This window comes from Drosophila santomea, chromosome X (genome assembly GCF_016746245.2).
Source record: "Drosophila santomea strain STO CAGO 1482 chromosome X, Prin_Dsan_1.1, whole genome shotgun sequence".
In the NCBI taxonomy this organism is placed as follows: Eukaryota; Metazoa; Arthropoda; class Insecta; order Diptera; family Drosophilidae; genus Drosophila; species Drosophila santomea.
The window spans coordinates 2,577,237-2,596,925 of record NC_053021.2 but is presented as its reverse complement, the minus strand read 5'-3'; the positions used below and the strand labels follow the sequence as shown (position 1 = coordinate 2,596,925).

General features: G+C 41.6%; 1 protein-coding gene across 2 annotated transcripts in view; it reads right to left on the bottom strand.

Annotated features, from left to right (window-relative positions):
* The window catches only part of LOC120457402 (GAS2-like protein pickled eggs), a 49,604-nt gene that overhangs the window by 27,522 nt on the left and 2,393 nt on the right, over window positions 1-19,689 (bottom strand). The window contains exons 1-2 of one of the 2 annotated variants that reach the window (XM_039644995.2): window positions 19,367-19,477; window positions 16,796-16,885 (exon numbers count right to left, since the gene is read on the bottom strand). The gene's annotated coding sequence lies outside the window, so the exon portion shown is untranslated. Of the gene's footprint in view, window positions 1-16,795; window positions 16,886-19,366; window positions 19,478-19,689 lie in introns of those variants that run through there. The other variant, XM_039644996.2, reaches the window with a different exon arrangement.

The following is a 19,689-nucleotide window of genomic DNA, read 5'->3' as shown; positions in this document are numbered from 1 at the left end:
GAGTGGGCGTGGCAACATGAATCGACAAACTTGCGCTGCTTCTATGTCTCTGGAGTCTGTATGCTTAATCTCAACTTTCTAGCTTTTGTAGTTCCTGAGATCTCGACGTTCATACGGACGGACAGACGGACAGACGGACGGACAGACGGACATGGCCAGATCGACTCGGCTATTGATCCTGATCAAAAATATATATACTTTATATGGTCGGAAACGCTTCCTTCTGCCTGTTACATACTTTTCAACGAATCTAGTATACCCTTTTACTCTACGAGTAACGGGTATAAAAAAGAACAACAAAGAAACAAAGACAAAGCTGCGACAAGTTAAGAATTCGAAACAAGAAACGCAACATAAGCTGCGTAGGTTTCTTAAGTAACTTCAAATGTTTTGATTAGACTTTAAATGACAACAGCAGCAGCAGCAACAGCAACAAAACCAACAATAGCTCTGCTAAGCTCCAAGTTGGAGTCGAACTCAGTCATTTGCGCAGTCGCAGCTGCGCAGTGTGGGTTGCCTCAGGAGCGAGCGAGATAGCCATAAAGAGAAGCGAGAACGCAGAGAGAGACAGTAAGAAGGGGGAGTAGTGCTAACTTTGTTCGACTTTGAAGACCAATGCAATGACCTCCGCCGAAAGGACAACTAACAATGATCAAAACAATAATATGCCAAACAAATATATAATGCATTCTGTAAACTAACACAGAGTTATTTGCAGATATTGAAAGAAAAATATAGTTTATGACGGGAGGGGGTTTTGAAATCTTATCAGTTGATCCATCAGTCAATGTGGAGATTACATTGAGCAAACAAGAAAGGTTTTTGCACTATCTAAGTCACAGATATATATACATATGTACATAGACAGCGACTGTGATCGTGCTATAGAATGTATAAATAAATAATAAATACATAATAGGTACGTACATACATACATATGAGTCTACTTCACGCTCAATGACGTAATGGCGGTAGCACTTCGGTGCGTTTAAAGTGGGCTTTTGGCCAAGGAGAGAGGGGGGAGCTCGGTGGCTAAAGAGTGAGAGGGGAAAAGGCGGCGATTGCAAGCGTTTTTCTGCCTCGCCACTTCTAATGCTTTTCAGTCTCTACCCCGCCCACTGTCTGACTTTCATTAACCATGGCTTCAAGTTGCCTTTGCTGCCTTTGTTGTTGCGTTCCGGCTGCTGTTTTACCTGATTCTTTTCTCTGCCACAGTACAAACTCAATAGGTTGCATTTTCAGATGAGAATTACAGGACAAATAAATGTTATGTTCAAACGTTTTGCACGGGTATAATGTACGCACTTTGTGACGGGGAACAAAAACATGCAAATTGGTGTTTTTGTCCTTACTAAATATTATAGAATACTATAAAATGCCATAGCGATGCATGACTGTACTCTTTTAGTGTTGCTTTTATGCTTGCGCTGATGCTGTGAAGTTCTTTCTGCTGCACAACTCATGCCCTTCTGCTCCAACTAGCGCCCCCATCCGCTTGCCATCTCCCTCACTCGCGGGTTCACCTTTCGCTCGTGCATGTGTGTGTGTGCGTGTGTGTGTGTGTGAGACAGACCTGAAGCGCAGCTTTCCGCTCTCTTCTGCACTCTCTTCTACGCTCTTGACCTTGAACTTGTACCGGGTTTACTTTTGTTTTCTTTCGGTCGCCCCGCCAACACTTATGAGTTTTTTTCTCCCATTTTTTTATGTGTGCCTTTATTGTTGCCTTTCTTTTCGTCGTCATCTTACTCGCTCTTTTTTGGGCGACAGGGGTCGGTGAGAGGGGGGCTGATCGAAAGGTAGCGTCTTCTGGGAACCAACCTAAAGAAGGGCAATTTTTTGCAGTATTTATGCAGAAATCGAATCGCTTCGGCCTGTAATTTCTACGCGAGTATATGCAAACAAGATTTATATGCCCCTCATAAATACCGATTTTGCTGATTCTCGAACCCTGTTCAAATTCTCAGAATGTTTTAACCGGACCGTTGATACCTTGGCTAGTAAACGAATCAATTGATTCTTGCATATAAGATAGTGACAAATGGGTTATAATATCTCTTGTCATGCGCAGATTCTTCCAAGAAACGATTAAATCTGAGTCTAATTCTGGGTTCAAAATTTGTGTTTTTATTCCTTTCGGTTAAGAATTGGGGTTTACTTTTTAAAACCGTGAATTTCTAAACATATTTTGCATTTCAAACAACAAAGTCATTAACACTATAACCTTGTTTAGATACACGACCTGGCTATTTTGCTACTTTGCAAATAACCAAGTGTCAAAAAGTAGTGCTGATAAGTAGTAGTAATTATTTGCATACAGCACTGGACTGCTTATTTTTACTCTACTTTAACTTGGTTACATATGAATGGAAAGTGAGTTCAATAAATTATTGTCTACATGCCTGACTTTAACAGCAAATTTATTCAATTTCAAAGCAATAAATTTGGTTTTTCCACGTTTGAGCGTAGTAAATTCCTATCAAAATATTTAACTAAGTTACACACATACATACATACATTTGTGTTACGATTGTCTGACTTGTGGGAGCTGTCCGTTTTGGGGGCAATGATAATGATGATGAAGAGGACTATCTAATGACAACTGACATTGGCCATGCGACAAGCTCGGTGGCCAAGATGTGTGACACAATTGCCACATATCCAATGACATTGTGCAGCTGAGGCAACAACCACCAGCAGCAACAAGGGGCCAAGAACAAAAGTTGCTAAGATTTTGAAATGGAAACCAACCACCGAGCGTCCAAGAGCAAGAGCAAGAGCAAGAGCACAATCTCGGACTAGACCTGCAATCCGTAACTAGAACTCGACGTGGAACTTGAACTGGATCTGGACCTGAACATAATTGGCAATTGTCTAGTCCGTAAAGACCTCCAATGCTCCATCTCCATTTCCATTTCCATTACCATTTGCCAACGTGCTGAGCTCTTTGGCCAGGTGAGAGTTATGCGTTGTTGTTAATTAGCCATTTACGGCCTGATTGCTGGCAGCCAACTCATCGGCATCGGGCCCAGCCTTCCAGCGATTCCGAGATCACCTGAGATCACCTGTTAACGAGGTCAAGACGCACACACACACACACACACACGCAGCGGGAGCAACCAGGCCACGGCGAACAACTGGAGCACATAGCGGGTGATAACTGTGCGGATCCCTTGATGCAAAAATCCCCTGCAGATCAAATAATTGAGAATTGTGCAAAAAAAAAGTTACACGTTTACTTTTAATTAGTTTAATGCCACTACCACACTATACGATAGCTTTTAAATACCACGTCTATCAAGCTAACAAAATAAGCAGGAATCGTTAATAAGTGGGCTTTGCGGTTGCGAAACGCACTGTCTTCGGCACTGAAGAACAACTCCGCTGGCGGAGGGCATAATTGATATGCGACACGCACACGGCGATGGATCACTCCAATTTATGCATCGAACGACCAGGAAAACGAATCCAAACTTTGAGTTGGACCTGGACTTTGTCTTGGTGGACCTGCCAAAAGGAGTGGGAGATGATGGGGCGACTTTGAGGCGTTGATGTCAACGTGCCACCTCCATAAACAACTCAATTCGATCGTGAGTCTGGCCACGTTGTTACGAATCGGTTCAATCAACTGCTCCCCACTCTATGTTTGTTACAGACTTACGTGTGTATGTATGTATGTATGTATGTATGTATGTATGTATGCCCCACTCCTTACGTTACCCCACCGTACCGCCCCGATCTGTTTTGATAGCAGGCACGTGATCTGCAGACGAAACGCTGGCGAACCAAATCTGAATGGAGCATTTATGAATGGAGCACTCGGCCCAGACTGGAGCTCAGCCTTAAAGTTTGGTTCACTCCAGTTCAGCTAGGTTCTACGATGTGCGTGAGCGTGTGTGCACTGTTCAAAATAGTTAGGAGGCCCATGCTGGGTACTTTATTTCTGGGTACTTTAGGTAAATAGATTTCTTCAGCTTATTTGGCCTCAGTGTATCCGGTAGATAGTTTCGCTTTCTACAGATCGCTTCTAGGAGTATTATGTAGACGCATACGAAGAAGAAGAAGTGGTAAGAATCGGGAGATTGAGCTCTTCTTGTGAGAAGAACCGTTGTTGTAGTCGAATGTATATGAAGTATCTTTGTATCTTCGTATCTGTATCTGTATTTTGGCACGAATGTCGCATGTCGCATGTTGCTGTTGCTGTTGTTGTCGCCGTCGTCGTAGTCGTCTGACGCATTTGTCTGCCTGTCTCAGTGCGTGGCTTAACAACTTGAAATTGTGGCATAAACACGTTCTACAATTTCCGGCATGAGTGTTGGGCGTTTTGTTGTTTGTTGTCGCCGTTGTTTTTCTTGTTTTTTTCTGTATTTTCTGTATTTTTGTTTATTGGTTCCATTGATCATCATTATCCGCAAACAAAACACACGATTTTAGATCGCTTCTTCAATGCCCACAGGGAGCTTCTCCCTCCCCCAAAAAGAGTGTGTTTTAGTACCCTAAAAATATCCAACTCCCTTGGCTAATGTCAATGATCCATTCGAGCTATTTGGAGTCTCGTTTCTCAGGGCTATTTATGGCTAACCTTGCGGCTCCAAAAAGCAAACAGAGGCGTAACACTAACTCAACGAAGCCAAAAGGTCTTTCATCTCGCGACTGCAGGAGATATTTTTTTGTGTGTCACTTTTAGAACAATTAATTAGTGTTTGTCTTTTTTTAGTCACACGGCCAGCGAACAAACAACAAACTTTGGAAAACGATCGATTGACTGACCTTAGTCAGGGATACAAATACCGATACCAATACATATAGAGATACACATACAGATATAGATACAGATGGAGCAACAAAATAGATACAATTGGTGCGTTTGCGCGCACTTCAATAATGGTTAACGAAATTGAAAATGAATTCACTTTCAATTTCACGTTCGTTCGTTTGAACTGGCAGAATGCTTTAAATTAATTTATGACAAGCCCTTAAGAGGGTTAGAGCAATTAAAATTGATCAAGCTGCGACCCAAGACATTGGAAGCGATGATGATCATGTGGCATCATTAAAACCGCCGGCCAAACAACATCAGTTTTGTGATAATGATCCGGCAATCAAACAGAGGGCTTAAAACAAAACCAAACTAGTGTGAATGCCAAGCCATGTCAAATGGCCCAAAACAAATGGCCAAGACCAGAAAGACAGATCTCCAGATCCCAAAAGACGCTGAAACGCACAACCAATCTTGGGCCAGTTTCAATTTCGATTTCGTAATTTAAATTTCAAGTGGATTGGAAACTGTCAAAAGCCCCCCCACTACCATCGAAAAAAAATTAAATAGAAAAATAGGAAACACGAAAAAACACAGCAGGTGATCAGAAGGCGGGGCAATTTGAGGGGTGCCTGCAATCAATTAGGTTTTGATGATGTTTGCCGAGTCGAAATTGAGTCCATTGCACGATCATTATACAAGATGATCGCATTATTGTCTCAACTTTGACACACTGCAAAAGAGACTGGCACAAATTACACGGATATGAACTTGTGCGGATCAATTAAATGACATAATTGGATCCGTTTTGGGTGCGTATTAGCGCTCAACGATTGTTGATCATTGAAAATCCCCAAACGAGATCTGCTTTGGAAGTCAATGTTGGGGCAAATCGATTATCAGACAATAATTGAAGTCAGGGACTAATGGTTAGAATGATTAGTGATCATTGTTGCAGCTTGAGATCTATCGAGAGGATATTCTACTTACTTTAAACCCATTTCAACTGTAACAAACCCCAACAATGTTTGAATCACATATAGAACGGAATCAAATGCCGCTTAGGTATTTAATTTTCTTTATCAGTTATAGTTCCTGCTCAGTGATCAATGATCTTACTGACACATTGCTCTTTGCAATTTCAGTACCTATTGAAGTCTATTGATTTGACTTATCTCCTCAATGTTTTTTTCTGCTGGTAGCTCCAAGAGAGTAAACCGCAATAAAACAGACGAGTTCATTGGCACCTCTTGAGCGAATTTCATTGATCTATGTTTTCAGCGCTCATTTATCAAGCTTTCAAGGCGTTCATTTTCGCTCCAGTTTGCAGATATGTGTATATAGATACACCCACCCGTCGAAGAACAACCCACGCCTCCCTCTGCAGATCTCGATCTTTGGACATTGGACATAGACCATAGACCATCGACCATCGACCATCGACCATCGACCATAGATCAGCGCTGGCATTTCCGCATTGGCATTTGGTTTTGTTATTCGAGATCAGCGCACTCGAGTATTTCTCAAAGCCTTCGATCATTTCATTCCATTTCATTTCCAATTCGCATGCAAAACGGCGCGCATTCTAAAAACGATCGACGATCGAGCTTGACCAACGCCCAGTGCATTATTATCATTATTGTTCCGTCATATTTCACTGGCAAATTGCTGGGCAATCGTAAATGGTGACAGAAGAGGCGCCACCAGCGCTCGCTCCTCTACGGGGAAAATAAATGGTAAATGGAAAATTTAAATAAGAAATGCGAGATGTGAAATAAATGTGCCCAGCTAATCGATTAATTGCCACGGCAGCTACAGAAGCACTCAGCGAATGCCTAGATGAATATACCCCCGCACTCACATCTGTGTGTGCTTGCTGCCTGGGAATACTGTCTGGAAACCCCGGGAGGGGTAGTATTTATACCAATACCACCTTATACCATATAACATATACCGCAGCTCGCAGGGAAATGTCGTAACGAATGGTCGTCGGAATGGCCCAAACGAATTGTGCAGCCGATAAATGAACAAAGAATTCGCAACGCCCACAAAATGAGGCGGAACATTTAGAATGCGGGGCGCGAAAAGGGCAACAATTTACATTGGGCATTGCTGAAATGGTAGGAAGCTGTGCTGCCGAGGGACACGAACTCACACCGAGAAGGTGGATAAGAAAAGAGTGGGTCTGGAGTGCGGAACCCGATAAGGATACTATGATTGGGTATGGTATGGTACTAGAAAAAATGAAAAACAGGGGGAATATGCACATATATTTTGGGACAAGTTTCATATATGTACAGATAAATACACACTAAGAGTATTTCTTATACAAAAGGTATTTATGGTATTGTTTTGGAAAAACACCAAACGCCTGCGAAATGGAAAAGTTCAAAGAAAAGGGTAACCAACATGGACGAAGGAAACACAAAGCTAAATCAAAGGAAATAACAAGAAAATAAATAAGCGAACAGACCAACTGCAAGAAGTGGGCGTGCTAAGAAGATTATGGAAACAAGGAAATGTGCCGGCAAAATCCCATCGTCTCACCCTCGCATTTTTCCCCTCCAGGCAAATCCTGGGGTTTTTTCCCAACTTCCCTTTTCCCTCACATTTGGTTCATCATTTGGTCATATCTGTCAACATTCGTCGGGTAAAAATAAAGACATTTTTTCTGCACCACCCCTCCTGAAAGCACCAACAACGACGAGAGAGAGAAAAAAAAAAACAGTCACATATAAACACTTGAGCCTTGCAACACACATATGTGCAACGTGTAATGTGCAATGTGTAATGTGCAATCTGCCATATGCAGTATGCAACATGCAACTGCAACCGGATGGAGCAACTGTACGCCGGGGTGCTGGATATTACGGGGTACTGGGGGTGGTGATGGGGATGGTGATTACCGTTCGGGGACACATCAGTTTTATTGCACTCACTCGGTTTAGTTTCAAGTTGTTGCTGTTGGTGCAGCTAAATGGAATTATTTATGCAAATTTAATGCAATGCAAATGTGAGTAGCTGTGAGAAGAAGCAGGGGAAAAGTGCATTTTATATTGATAACAAGCATAAATCTGTGTATCTATGCACAGCTAGAAAAAGGTTGTTAATTACTATCATTCGCAATTAAAACATAAGAACTGATACGTTGTCCAGCCACAATTAATTCCTTATATTATGCCTAACTAATAAGGGTGGATATTATATAAATGTATCTAAATTTTCTTTCTGTGTGAGTACCTGTATTCTTGCCAATGTATGTGTGTGCTTAATGCACTTTCAGTAAGTTGGTTATTTACCTTTTTTTTCTTCTGTTTTTGCTGTTTTTGCAATTTGAAACGAATCGGAATCGTTGGACTTTTTTGCGGGGGCGGGTGGTGCAGGTAGGGGGCGTTCACTGTCGGCATTTTGTCAAAGGTAATTCATAGTTGTTTTTGTTGCAGCGACATTGACAGGTTGCCGTTGTTGTTGCAGCTTTTGCTGCTGTTGCTGCGATATTGTTGCTGTTCTTGAGTTGCGCATGCGCAGAGAATTTCAATGCAGCATAGATAACCAACTTAGCCCCCTTAACCCCCGACCAGCCTCATCATCACGAACACCCACGGACATGTCTTGGCATAATTAAACAAATCTGCGACAACAAACAGACATAAGCAAGCCATTAACCCATTACTGACCCCAAAACCGGTCACCTATCAACACACTCGCGCCGCGTTCACCTTGTTAATTAATGCGAAAAACAACAAGAAAAACAAATTGGAAAACGCACCAAAAAGGGGGCGGCTTGGGAGGGGGCTGAAGATGGAGGCGGGGCCAGACGTTGTCAAAGTTGGAGCCACTAAAAATCCAAACTTTCAGGGCCAACCAGACTAAGTTGGTGTCTTACACAGAGAAGAATTAACTTGTATGTCGTTCCCCAGAAATAGGGAAAAATCGTAATTTTCGTCTATTAAATGGTAATATAGAATCAATTCAAAGCCAATGAGTTAAAGACTAAGAAAAAGCTTAGAAAAAGGTAGCTGGCCTTCTAAACGTGTCCATCCATCCATCAATCTTAATTATGCTAATCACAACAATCAGATTAGATCAACGATTTGTACCCATCACTTTTCAATCTGGAAAAGAATGCGGATTTTCGTCACGCAAAGCAATGCTTTCGTGAAATTATGTTGACTATTCCATGAATTGAGAAAAAGGCAATCAAATGTATGCATTAGCTTATAGCTTATCATACCCAAAGGCAATAGAGAAGAATAGACATAGGCGTTAAACGATAATTTCCTGCAATTGGAATGGAAGAGAATGGGGCCCCGCCAGTTGTAAAATAGATGTGCATGTGGATACCAGTCATATACATACATACATAAGTATAAAATCCACTTAACCCCCAACTACATACTTTTATGCAATTGAAACTGCAACTACTTGCAAAGAATCGAGGCGAGAAGATTTAACAAGGCGATATAAGGTGGCTTGGTGAACAATTTTCATTAAAAAAAAGGGGGAAAATGGGGTGGCTGTGTCGAGGTTAAGGGCTGAAAAGTGAAAACCAATAAACTGCATGGCCTGCTCAATTGGAAAATATTTATGTGCTGAAATTTTCCCGTTCGCGCTTGAGTGGTTTTGATATTGCTTGGGCCTGGTCTTGGTCTGCTCAGCATCCCCTTTGTCCCTTCCCCAGATCCTCACCTTTCAACGGAACGTTGGATTTTATTTTACTTTACTTTATTTTGGCACACAAGGAATGCACCCGGCAAGGAATTCAAGGGAGAGCACTGAACGATGTCCGCATCGTTTTGTCCGACATGCGATACATTAGAAACCAATGGGAATGGGAGAGAAATGGGCCATCTTTCAATATGGAATAACGAATGCCCTTCGAATCTGTGTGTGATGGAAAATTATAGCTTTAATTGGATTTATGGTCTCCCAAACTGTAAGTTGTAGCTATATTCATAGAAACCGCCTTGCAATGGCAAGTAATTTGGCAACACACTATGAAGATCCCATAAAAATCCCACAACAAATTTGATAAGAATCGACTAGCAAAGCAAAACTTCGGATAAAAGTTAGAGTATGAAATCAGAAATGTGAAAACCATGAGAGACGAAAAAAAAAAATCATTAAAAAGAAAAGGGAAAATTCTTTCAGTCAGTGCTGAAAGGTAATAAATAAGCGCAAGATGCGGACACGTGTGCCGTTAATCCAACAGAAGCTATATCTGCAGAGTCGGTCGGAGAACTCCTCATCGCGTTTCTTGCAATCCCAATCCCCCAATGGCAATCCACGGCAGCAGCCACGCATGGTGCATCGTTCTAATTAACGTCACAAAGACGGAAAGAATCGGGGAACTGGGAACTTGGAAACTGGGAACTGGGAACTGGGAACCGGGAACTTGGGGAGCATACAAAAGATGAACGGAGGAAAGAAGGAAGGGCAGCTGCATGCATATAAATCCGTATATATAAATTTATATGGACGCCAAGCCTCATGAATTGCCATTCACATTTGTATATAGGGGTTAGGTCTCCGACTTTGACATCAACTTCCATTCCCATTCCCACTTCCATATCCATCTCTCAACCAAGATGCTTGGTTCTTTTCCAATTAGGGATAAGCACTTCTAGGAGGACCAGGAATATGGTAGGGCACTGGAAACTCTTCAATAAATTGAATTGATCCGAGAAAACGATGCACACGGCGCGAAGTTATGCCGCAAAAGCGTAATGCTTCTCATAAATTACAAAAATCAGGCAGTTAAATTGGGTTCCTACTTAAGTTGCTCAAGTTGTTTACAATCAATTAATATGTTTATGGGCTTTCGGAATGGAGAAATCTTTGGTGATGTTATATCACAAAATAAATAGAATTCCAAATCAGTTAACGATATGACTCGCTTTGCCATTATGAAGTACTTGCCATAACTGTTTAGTCTACTATTTGACCCGACATGACCTGAATACAAAGGGGCCCAAGCTAAAAACCCAAAACTGGGACGACAACGACAACTTCTTGTCTGATTTCCACTCAAATGAAGTTGTTTGCCGTGTGTTTACGCCCACAGCGAAAAGATACAGATAGGCAAATACAAATACAAATATAAATGTAAATACAAACAGCTCAATAGTTTGACTCGATGGCAAGATGGATTGGCTCGCGATGGGACGACGGACCAGAGTAGGGCTAGGTTTATAGCATCCAAGATGAGATGGAGATAGGCGAGGGGAGTCTAAAGCCCAAGTGATGGGGCTGGGCTACTAACCTTGACCCAATAGCGTGTGCTTGGTATGTGCTGAAAGCGTGCTAATTGCAGAGACTTTTCAACACGACCCAATCCTAGGCACCAGCAACATGATGGAGTCAAGTGTAAACACAATAAAAACACACGGAGATGAAGCAGATTCAGATTCAGCTACAGATACGCAAAGAGAGAGAGAGAGAGAGAGAGAGAGAGAGAGATACATTTACAGATACAAGTCAAAAGATACGATCGCAGCAGCAAATAAAGTTCCTCAGTCAATACAGAAAGTTGTGTTTTTGTTTGGTCTTTGCAAATGAAGAAGACTTTTCAAGCAGAATCAACAATTGGGCGCAACATATAGATCTGTACATACATACATATATATTTGCCCTGGATGTGTACATCTGGCCATATGAACTCGTAAACTCCATTTCCAGACATCTCCAGCAGGTAAACACCCAACAAAAAAGTTTCGAACCGAACCCCATCAAAAGCGAACTGCAGCCCCAAATCAAAATCGAACTAAAATCGTACGTAAACACCAGATAAGATAAAATAACTCTTTGCCAGAAACAGAGCTAAAGCCTCAACTGTTTGTGCCTGAATCACATTGGCATATGGTGTTTGTTTGCATAGTGACTATGGCTTGATAGATGGATGACACAATACCAACACCGGATGTTAGATAGGCCTTCAAAGGAAGGAGCATGAGATGATGGCGCTTGAAAGCCCAGTTTGGTTTATTTATCTCACATTGCCAGTCGTTTGCATTTTTCTGGGGTATTTCTGTACTACAAATGCGGCATTATTTGGATATCTCAATGGGTTTTAAAAGGTCCTGTGCTTCGGTAATCCCTTTTAAATCTCTCTTCAGACCTTCTTTGTGATCCTTTTTCTCATTACTCTTTTTGTAATTTCTATAAGATGTAAGCTGCTTTTAAAATATATTTTTTGGGGCAATATGTTCTACCTTTTCAATGCATACCCCTTGAGAAACCATAATAGAATTTTTTAGAGGCTTCTCCTCAATCACTTAATACCACCTCTATAATCTTTCCTGCTTTCTGTAATCTTCCCACCATTCTCACATCGTTAAATGGAATTCCATTCATGATCCCCACGATTACTGGACGTCCATTGATGATGGGGGAAGTGCTATTTAGGTTTCATTTAGTCAAATGGAAAGTTGGCCAAATGCAAATCGCCCGCCATAAAATATCCATAAATAGTTTAAATTAAATGATCTATCTAACGTTCCGTCAATCAAGGTACAATGTTGACTCTTTTTTTTTCGATGGTTCCGGCGGGCGGCCAAGTCAGCGGGCATTAAGGCGATCGTAAAAAATTTGGATGATCTCTTAGCCAAAAGGGGCAGGGCACGAGGCACGCTTTGATTTTACGATCCGGGCCAATCAGGGGAATGACGAGCACGCAGCCAACAGAAATTATCCCCTGCAGCTAGGCGATCGTAACGAGAGACGCAAGGCCCCACACACGCAACCCAATGATCACAGATCTGCAAGAGAAACCCAAACCCTATGGCCCCCAGAACTCGAAACCAATCAACCAGCAAAGAAGTAACTAAATTTGGTTACAAATTATGCACAAGACAACGGGGATGCCCAGTTGATCAAATGGGATCAAGTCGGATCACCTGGGCATAATGATTCAATCGGAGCGATCGTTTGATCTAAACATCCCAGTCACCCATTGATGGATGAGCACTTTAGCAGGAAAGGAGTGCCAAGTCATGGATATTTGAGTTCGAAACTCAAAAACCCATCCTTTATCCCAAATGGTCCTTCAAATCCCGTGAGGGATTAGCCGGGGAATAAAATCAAAGAAAAAAAACGCTGTGAAAGAGACTCTGTTGTCTGCTGTTTGATTTCTGATTTCCTGGCTCAAGTGGCCGAGGACAAAGCGATCGACACTTGACACACTCGGACGCGATTGCAAAATCGCCGAGAATAGATCTCCACAAACTCGAGTCTCAAGTGCGAAGAGTCGCGGGTAGTCGACTTATGAGGTAACCCAAAACAGCAAATTAAATGTCGGTTCGTGAAGTCAGAGATTCAGAGATTTAGAGGTTCAGAGAGGCGGGGACCCGACATTGACATAATGATTCTTGGACAGGCTTGGGTTTCGCCGCCCGGTTCCGGCCAACAGTTTTTGACTGCCATTTGAGGAACTTAATGAGCAACAAACTACAGCCACTCAAACTGCAAACAACGAACTACAAGCTAAGCTAAGCACACACGAAAAAGCATAAAGCACACACCAAAATCTTTCGCCCACCCAGGCAACTTTGTCTTAAAGGCCAGGCCAAAGACAAAAATTCTTAATTGCCGGGCCTTTGGGCGATATATATTTGCTGTCAGACAGTGCAAAAAAGAAAAAACCGAAAAGAAAAAAATCAAAAACCCCTCATGATGTAAGCTGCCCAATTTGTCTTCACCTTTCCGTACATCAGGTTGGTCCAGTCCGGTTTGCTTCGGTTCGCTGGAGTCTCTCTTTGGTCGCCAAACCCCATCGCATCTCACATCTCGATTCATAATTCAGTGGCCAAAAATGCGCATGCGCATGCGCAACTATTTGGCATTCGAAATGTGATCACATTCGGACATTCGATCGCTTGTCGCCCCCATTCATCATATTCCATATCCATCGAAACGGATCTCCACGGATTTTTGACAATCTTTCGACAGTTCCAGCAAAATCACAGGCTTATGTGCACATAACAAAATGAAACCCTTGATGACTAAATGCCATTAAATGTAATGAGATTTAAGTAAGCACCGCCGATACCCCTGACCCACTAAATGTATATATCTTATGTGTGTGTTTATGATGTCAAATATGCCGTCGTGTATCTCATAAATACATTTTTGATTAGGCGCATTATCAGACCGCCCGCATCCGAGTTGATTCCGTTAATAGGCGACAATCGTCGAAAACATTTAATCGGATCCGCTTGGCTTCCACTCCTCGAAATCACCCCTAACTTCTATATACATACATATGTATATGTATGTGTAATGGGTCTGTGAAGCGCCGTGTTAATTTGATAATAATGCCCGCCGTTGAGCAAAAAACTAATCATCATAATAACGATGATTTCACGCCTGCTTGGCGATCGCTAAAGATCGCAAAAAAGTGATGGTAACTCAGCCATTATGCGGATAGATCATTCTTAACAGATGTTGAGTACATTAAAAAGTGGCGGTCTAAATGTTCACTTAATGATACCAACATTTGCTTTTTATCGCTTGAAGATTTTCAAGCCTGAAGAGATTATCTCTAATGATCGCAGACTAAGTTCGGTTACATTTTCGGACAGACATGAAAGGATTTTATGTAGGATCCTAATTGAAAGATCATTTAATCACTTGGGGATTGAAATGCACTGATGCAGTTACATCGTTACGATTTGGTCGTTAAAGATCTGAATCTCTGGCAAAAACTCTGCCTGGCGGATCACTCGAGATCAATGCGAGATCAAACTGCGTAATACCCATGACTGTCGAGGCATAATCCAAGTGAAACTTCAGCATTTCATTGTCATCAGCCAACGGCATCGGCGGCAGTCAACTTGAATGGTTTCATTTCACCCACAACCCATATGCCAACGACATGGAGCCGGAGCTCAAAATGGTTGTGTAGATGGAGATGGATTTGAAGCTGGAGACGACGGAGCCACATCATCCATCAACCGCTGGCGAGAGGGGCTGAGCAATTAATAAACAAATAAAATGGCAACTACAATGCGGGTTCATGACCACAGCAAGCATCTCATCTGCGAGCCAGCAGCAAATTGCGTGCGCGAACAACTAAATTTACAAGGCGCCTGGGCCTGGGAATCACTCTGCTCCTCAAGATGCAGATGGATACAGATATAGATATAGATATACTCGTACAGATGCAGATGCAGTTGCAGTTGCAATCTTACAGATGAAGATCAAGCCGGGATGGGACGGAAGATGGGACCAACCAAGTTGCGACTCCGTGTACAATTAATTCAATGAGCAGTGGCGACAAAGAGACAAAAGATCGCCTCGGGCAAATGCCTCACGATCAACACGCATAGCGTTTGTGAATCAAATATGAATGGAGAGATCAGCACTCGCAAATAAGGCATAAAAACGTTGCAAAAAAATGTGGAGATTTCTCACCCCGGACTAGTATGTTTGAAAACGAAATTAACCTTTTTAATTAGGTTTGGAAATCGTTAAACAAAAAATGACTAGATCCATTAAAATGCCTTTTCATTTTTACAATAAAACTTAAAGATGTGTTTAGGAATTTTGGGTGGTCAAGTGAAATGATTTATTATCTTTGCATTTCAATTAGTTGAGTACAAATGAAATATCTCATATTGCATGATTATCTTTTATCCTTTACCTTTGTTAGGGGATCATCTATTTTGTGTCTACTTTAAAATACCCAAATGAGTTACCTGCCAGAGGGTGAGATCCTATTTCTTTATGGAGTAAAGATGATCCTCAACTCTTAAAATGTATTTCGAGGATAGCACACCTCTGCTTCATTTCCCATTCACCTTGGGATCCCTTCGTCTGTCATCTGCACTATCTGTGTTTGATCAACTGCCAGCTGATCGATGATCTATTCCGTTTCCCCAGCAATTTGTATGCCTGGCATTTAGTATTCCGCCGTTTTCGTGGCCCTTTGGCGATCACTTGACACACTCTTGCTCTCTCCCCGCCTGACGACTGTCGCCTGTCGAAATAAATAAATGAACTGTCCAAAACTGATCGGAGATGGGGGTGCCTGACGTCGATTCGACTGTCCATTTTGGGAACTGAGGAACTAGGAGCGATTGCATACTCATGAATATTGAAATAGTCAAGGGGTTCACAAGGGGGGCGAGTATACATATGACAAACGACGACAAATCGACTTCCGAGCTATCGATTGTCGCCATTTGGCGATCGTTGAATGAATGAATTTCGCGCCACGTTTTACCGATACGCGTTAGTAGTTGAATGCCAATTGGGGTGCCTGATAAGCACTTGATAACGAAATCGAAATCACAAACGAAAACGAAACCCAAAAATGCAGCCGAAGAAGCGCCGTATTTTTGTGACTCACAGATTCTTTTGGCGGTCTGCCCATTCATAACCAATCGCAACGAGCATTTCTTTCGCACATTCAGATTTCCTGACCTACGACATAATCCCCCGAAAAATGCGCTCACACGAATATAGCTTAATATTATATATACACATATATATATATAAATAGCCATCTCGGTCTATGACGAAACCGTTCGTATATTTGTATCATGGCCAAGAGATATGCGTTTGATAGAGCCCGTGGCATATATAGTAAGTGTGTAGAGCATATAGCCACATGATTCACACGTTTCCCCAGAACCAAAGTGATTAATTCCCGGGCGCATTTCTTTCTAGATGGCAAATGATCGGATTTATCTTTTTTCAGGAAGCGAATTCTTGGGAAGGGAATTCTACAAATCAGGACTCTGCTTACCCATTGAATTGAAAGGCTTCCTAGGTTGGCAATATAAATATATTTATATGGCAAGGAATATAGTTGTGGAAATCTACACAATATTTAATATACCAGGAAATTTATATTTAAAATGAAACACAGCCTATCTGTACAGCCCATAAATTTTCGAATAACAATGAAAGTTTCTATGACTTTTACGATCCATCACCACCCCCCACCCGCAAAACAAAAGTTCCCAACACATACATATGTATGTATGTGTATACCCCCCTTTGCTTAACAATTCCCCCAGCGACCTTTGATGAACTTACCGATCTGGCGTTGATATCTTCACTCGGTGCGCGTTCTTCTGTTTGGTTTCTTATTCGTTTCTGTTGGTTTTCCTCAATTGCGGCCGGAACCTGAGGACGGAAAAAAAGGAAATCGAAAATGAAATGAAATGTGCATATATGCATATAAGTAGATAGATAGTTTGGCTTTTTTTTTCTTTTAGTTATGCTATAGAGACAGTGAGACAGTGAGTGTGACATCATCAGAGACGTAAGTCGAAAACGGTAAATGGAGTTTTATTTGCTTTTTGTCATTGAACGTGAGTGAGCGTTCCACACATCGTAGAGAACTAGAGAACTGGCAAGAGAGATGGCGCGAGGTGTTGGTCTAAACAAATAAGTCAATAAATAAAGGCGTTAACTTGCCTTAACGAATGGCCTACGTAAATATGCGTTGAAATGAGCGAAAAGAAACGACTTAAAAACAGTGTTATAGAGTTGATGAATACGAAAATGGAACCGTACTAAGGTGGGCTAAAGTCTCGGACCCAATCCAAATCCCCGATTTCAATTCCAAACCCAAACCCAAGCAGAAACCCAAAACCAAAGTCAAAGCCCAGACTCACAATCGGTGTAGGCTTGTTTCGCAATCGCTCATAGACTTTTGCTACAGAAGTTGGCAATAAGCTAAAAGCTGACAAATGTCTGACAAGCGGAAATGGCAAGAGAGTTGGGAAAACACCACGTCCAAAATACACGAAAATTCGCACGCAATCTAGAGGAGATTCCGAATGAAAGCCGAAACGGAACCGCCACCAGAGAATAGTTTGGGTGTGTCCTGCGGTTTAAAGTGTCCAAGCATTCATCATCATCATCGTTATTAATAAACCATTTTGATACTTCATTTTGATACATTTGTTGGTTGTTCGAAACTATCGAAAAACCAATATCGACCAATATATCTTTATCTTTTTGTGCGTTGGCTTGACACCTTCTGTTTGAATACGATTGGTTTGGTTTTTACTTGGACCTTGGGCCAACCTTTTCCCATGAAGGCCACTCAGCGGGTGAGAGGGTCTAATGGGCAGGTAAGAATTAGGCAAGGTCAATGCCACATATGCAGAGTGCTGTTCTGACCTTTTTAGGGAATCTCCGGCTTCTTTTTCGAGTGCGTGACGAATGCCTGCGCATGCGGTCATCAAGGTCAGCTAGCAACTCAGCCCACCACCCCAAACACTTCCCCACTTGCCGGCTACCATTTACTTATTAGAACAGCTGACGTGACTCAATCTCCTGGCAAATAATAATAAAAAAAAAAGAGGCGCCACCTCGATGGGTGGCCTGCAAAACTATGAGTCATGAAAATGTTGGCAAAATTCGGTAAGGGAAAATTAATAATATTGCCATAGAACATTCACAAGTTCTTTAATTAAGCGCCAGACATCCAACGATGCAAAGAAAGTTTACAGAAAGATTTATGACTCAGCGTTTGTGTCTCCTCTTTGGTATTCCCGTATATTTAAAGCAAAACATGGACCTCTACTAGTCCATACAGGATATAATAAATAATCTTTTGAAGTCTACTCTATTTTTGGTGCGGCAGAAGAATTTTAAGAGAAAAATCGACAGGATTTCATAAAAAAAAGAGAGCTTTGAAACTGGAGCACCTTATCAGCCATTCTTATCGCTATGTTTGACCAAAAGCTTCGATGGCTTATGATCAGTTAAGAAATGGCTTTACTGTAATTTCTTCTTGGAATAAACAACCACTATTAGCTGTTTATCTTTACTATTATATTTATGGTCATGAAGGAATATGGCCTTTGTCGATCTACTTAACTATAAAGTTCTACAGTCATAAATTGGCCTACCCCTAAGTGGTTAAAACTGGATCTGGAACCTTATCCCTGGTCGTATGACATATTTTATGGAAATCCATATATGGATGTGCATATGCATATAGCCGCGTCATTTGTCATTTGTCGGTCTGTAAGTGGAACTTCAGATAAACCCCATAAGCAATGGGACCCACCGAGCTGTCACAGTTTGTTGTTCACTTGTTATTCCTATATGTACATATCCATGTATATATATATATATACATATATGCACACCAAAGATCGGGGGAGTTGGCAAGCCAAGGGGTACTATATAGTGCTCATTCGTTATCGGGGGTGTCGTTGCATGTGGAATTATAATTGAATGCGCCTCATGTTTATGATTTACACCATTGCATTCCGGCACAGATATGTATATGTATGTATCTGCAGTGTGTATCATTGGCAGACAAATAAAACGATAAGTTCCAACTACAATTCCAATTCCAATTCCAATACCAATAATAATAATAATAATCATTATTTTGTGCTGTCTGTTTGTTTATTTGTTTGTTTGATTTTTGGGTCTTTCTCTCTCGCCCAAATCAGACAATCGAATTGCTATTTTGGCATTAGATTTCTTTTGTTTCCCTGTATGTCTACTCTTTTTGCCGATTTGATTTTGAGTTTTGAATTTTTGTGTTTCGGCTGCGCGACACGCAAATCGATGGTTGCCACCCTAACAGACCAAAACAACAACAATGCCACTAAAATGTACGTTAAATTCTGCGCTTACTTTTTTACTTTTTCTGCACGCGACGACGGCAGAGGCGGTACCGAAAAATCGGCCAGACAAGGAAGCACGTTATTATTATAGCGGTAAGTGTGCTATAGCTACACAGTGTGCTAAACAACAGCGATGCAAAAACACCAATGTTTTCCCTTCTTAATATTCACTTGAAACACACAGCTGGAAATCACTAAACACCAAACAAAAAGAATAAGTATGCAAGTAGTAGATTCAGAAGTCGAGGAGCAGCGACGGTAACGGAAACGGGGAAATCGGGAATTATAGTGGCACAGACTGTTCGGAGCGTGGACGCCACCAAATAGCGCGAG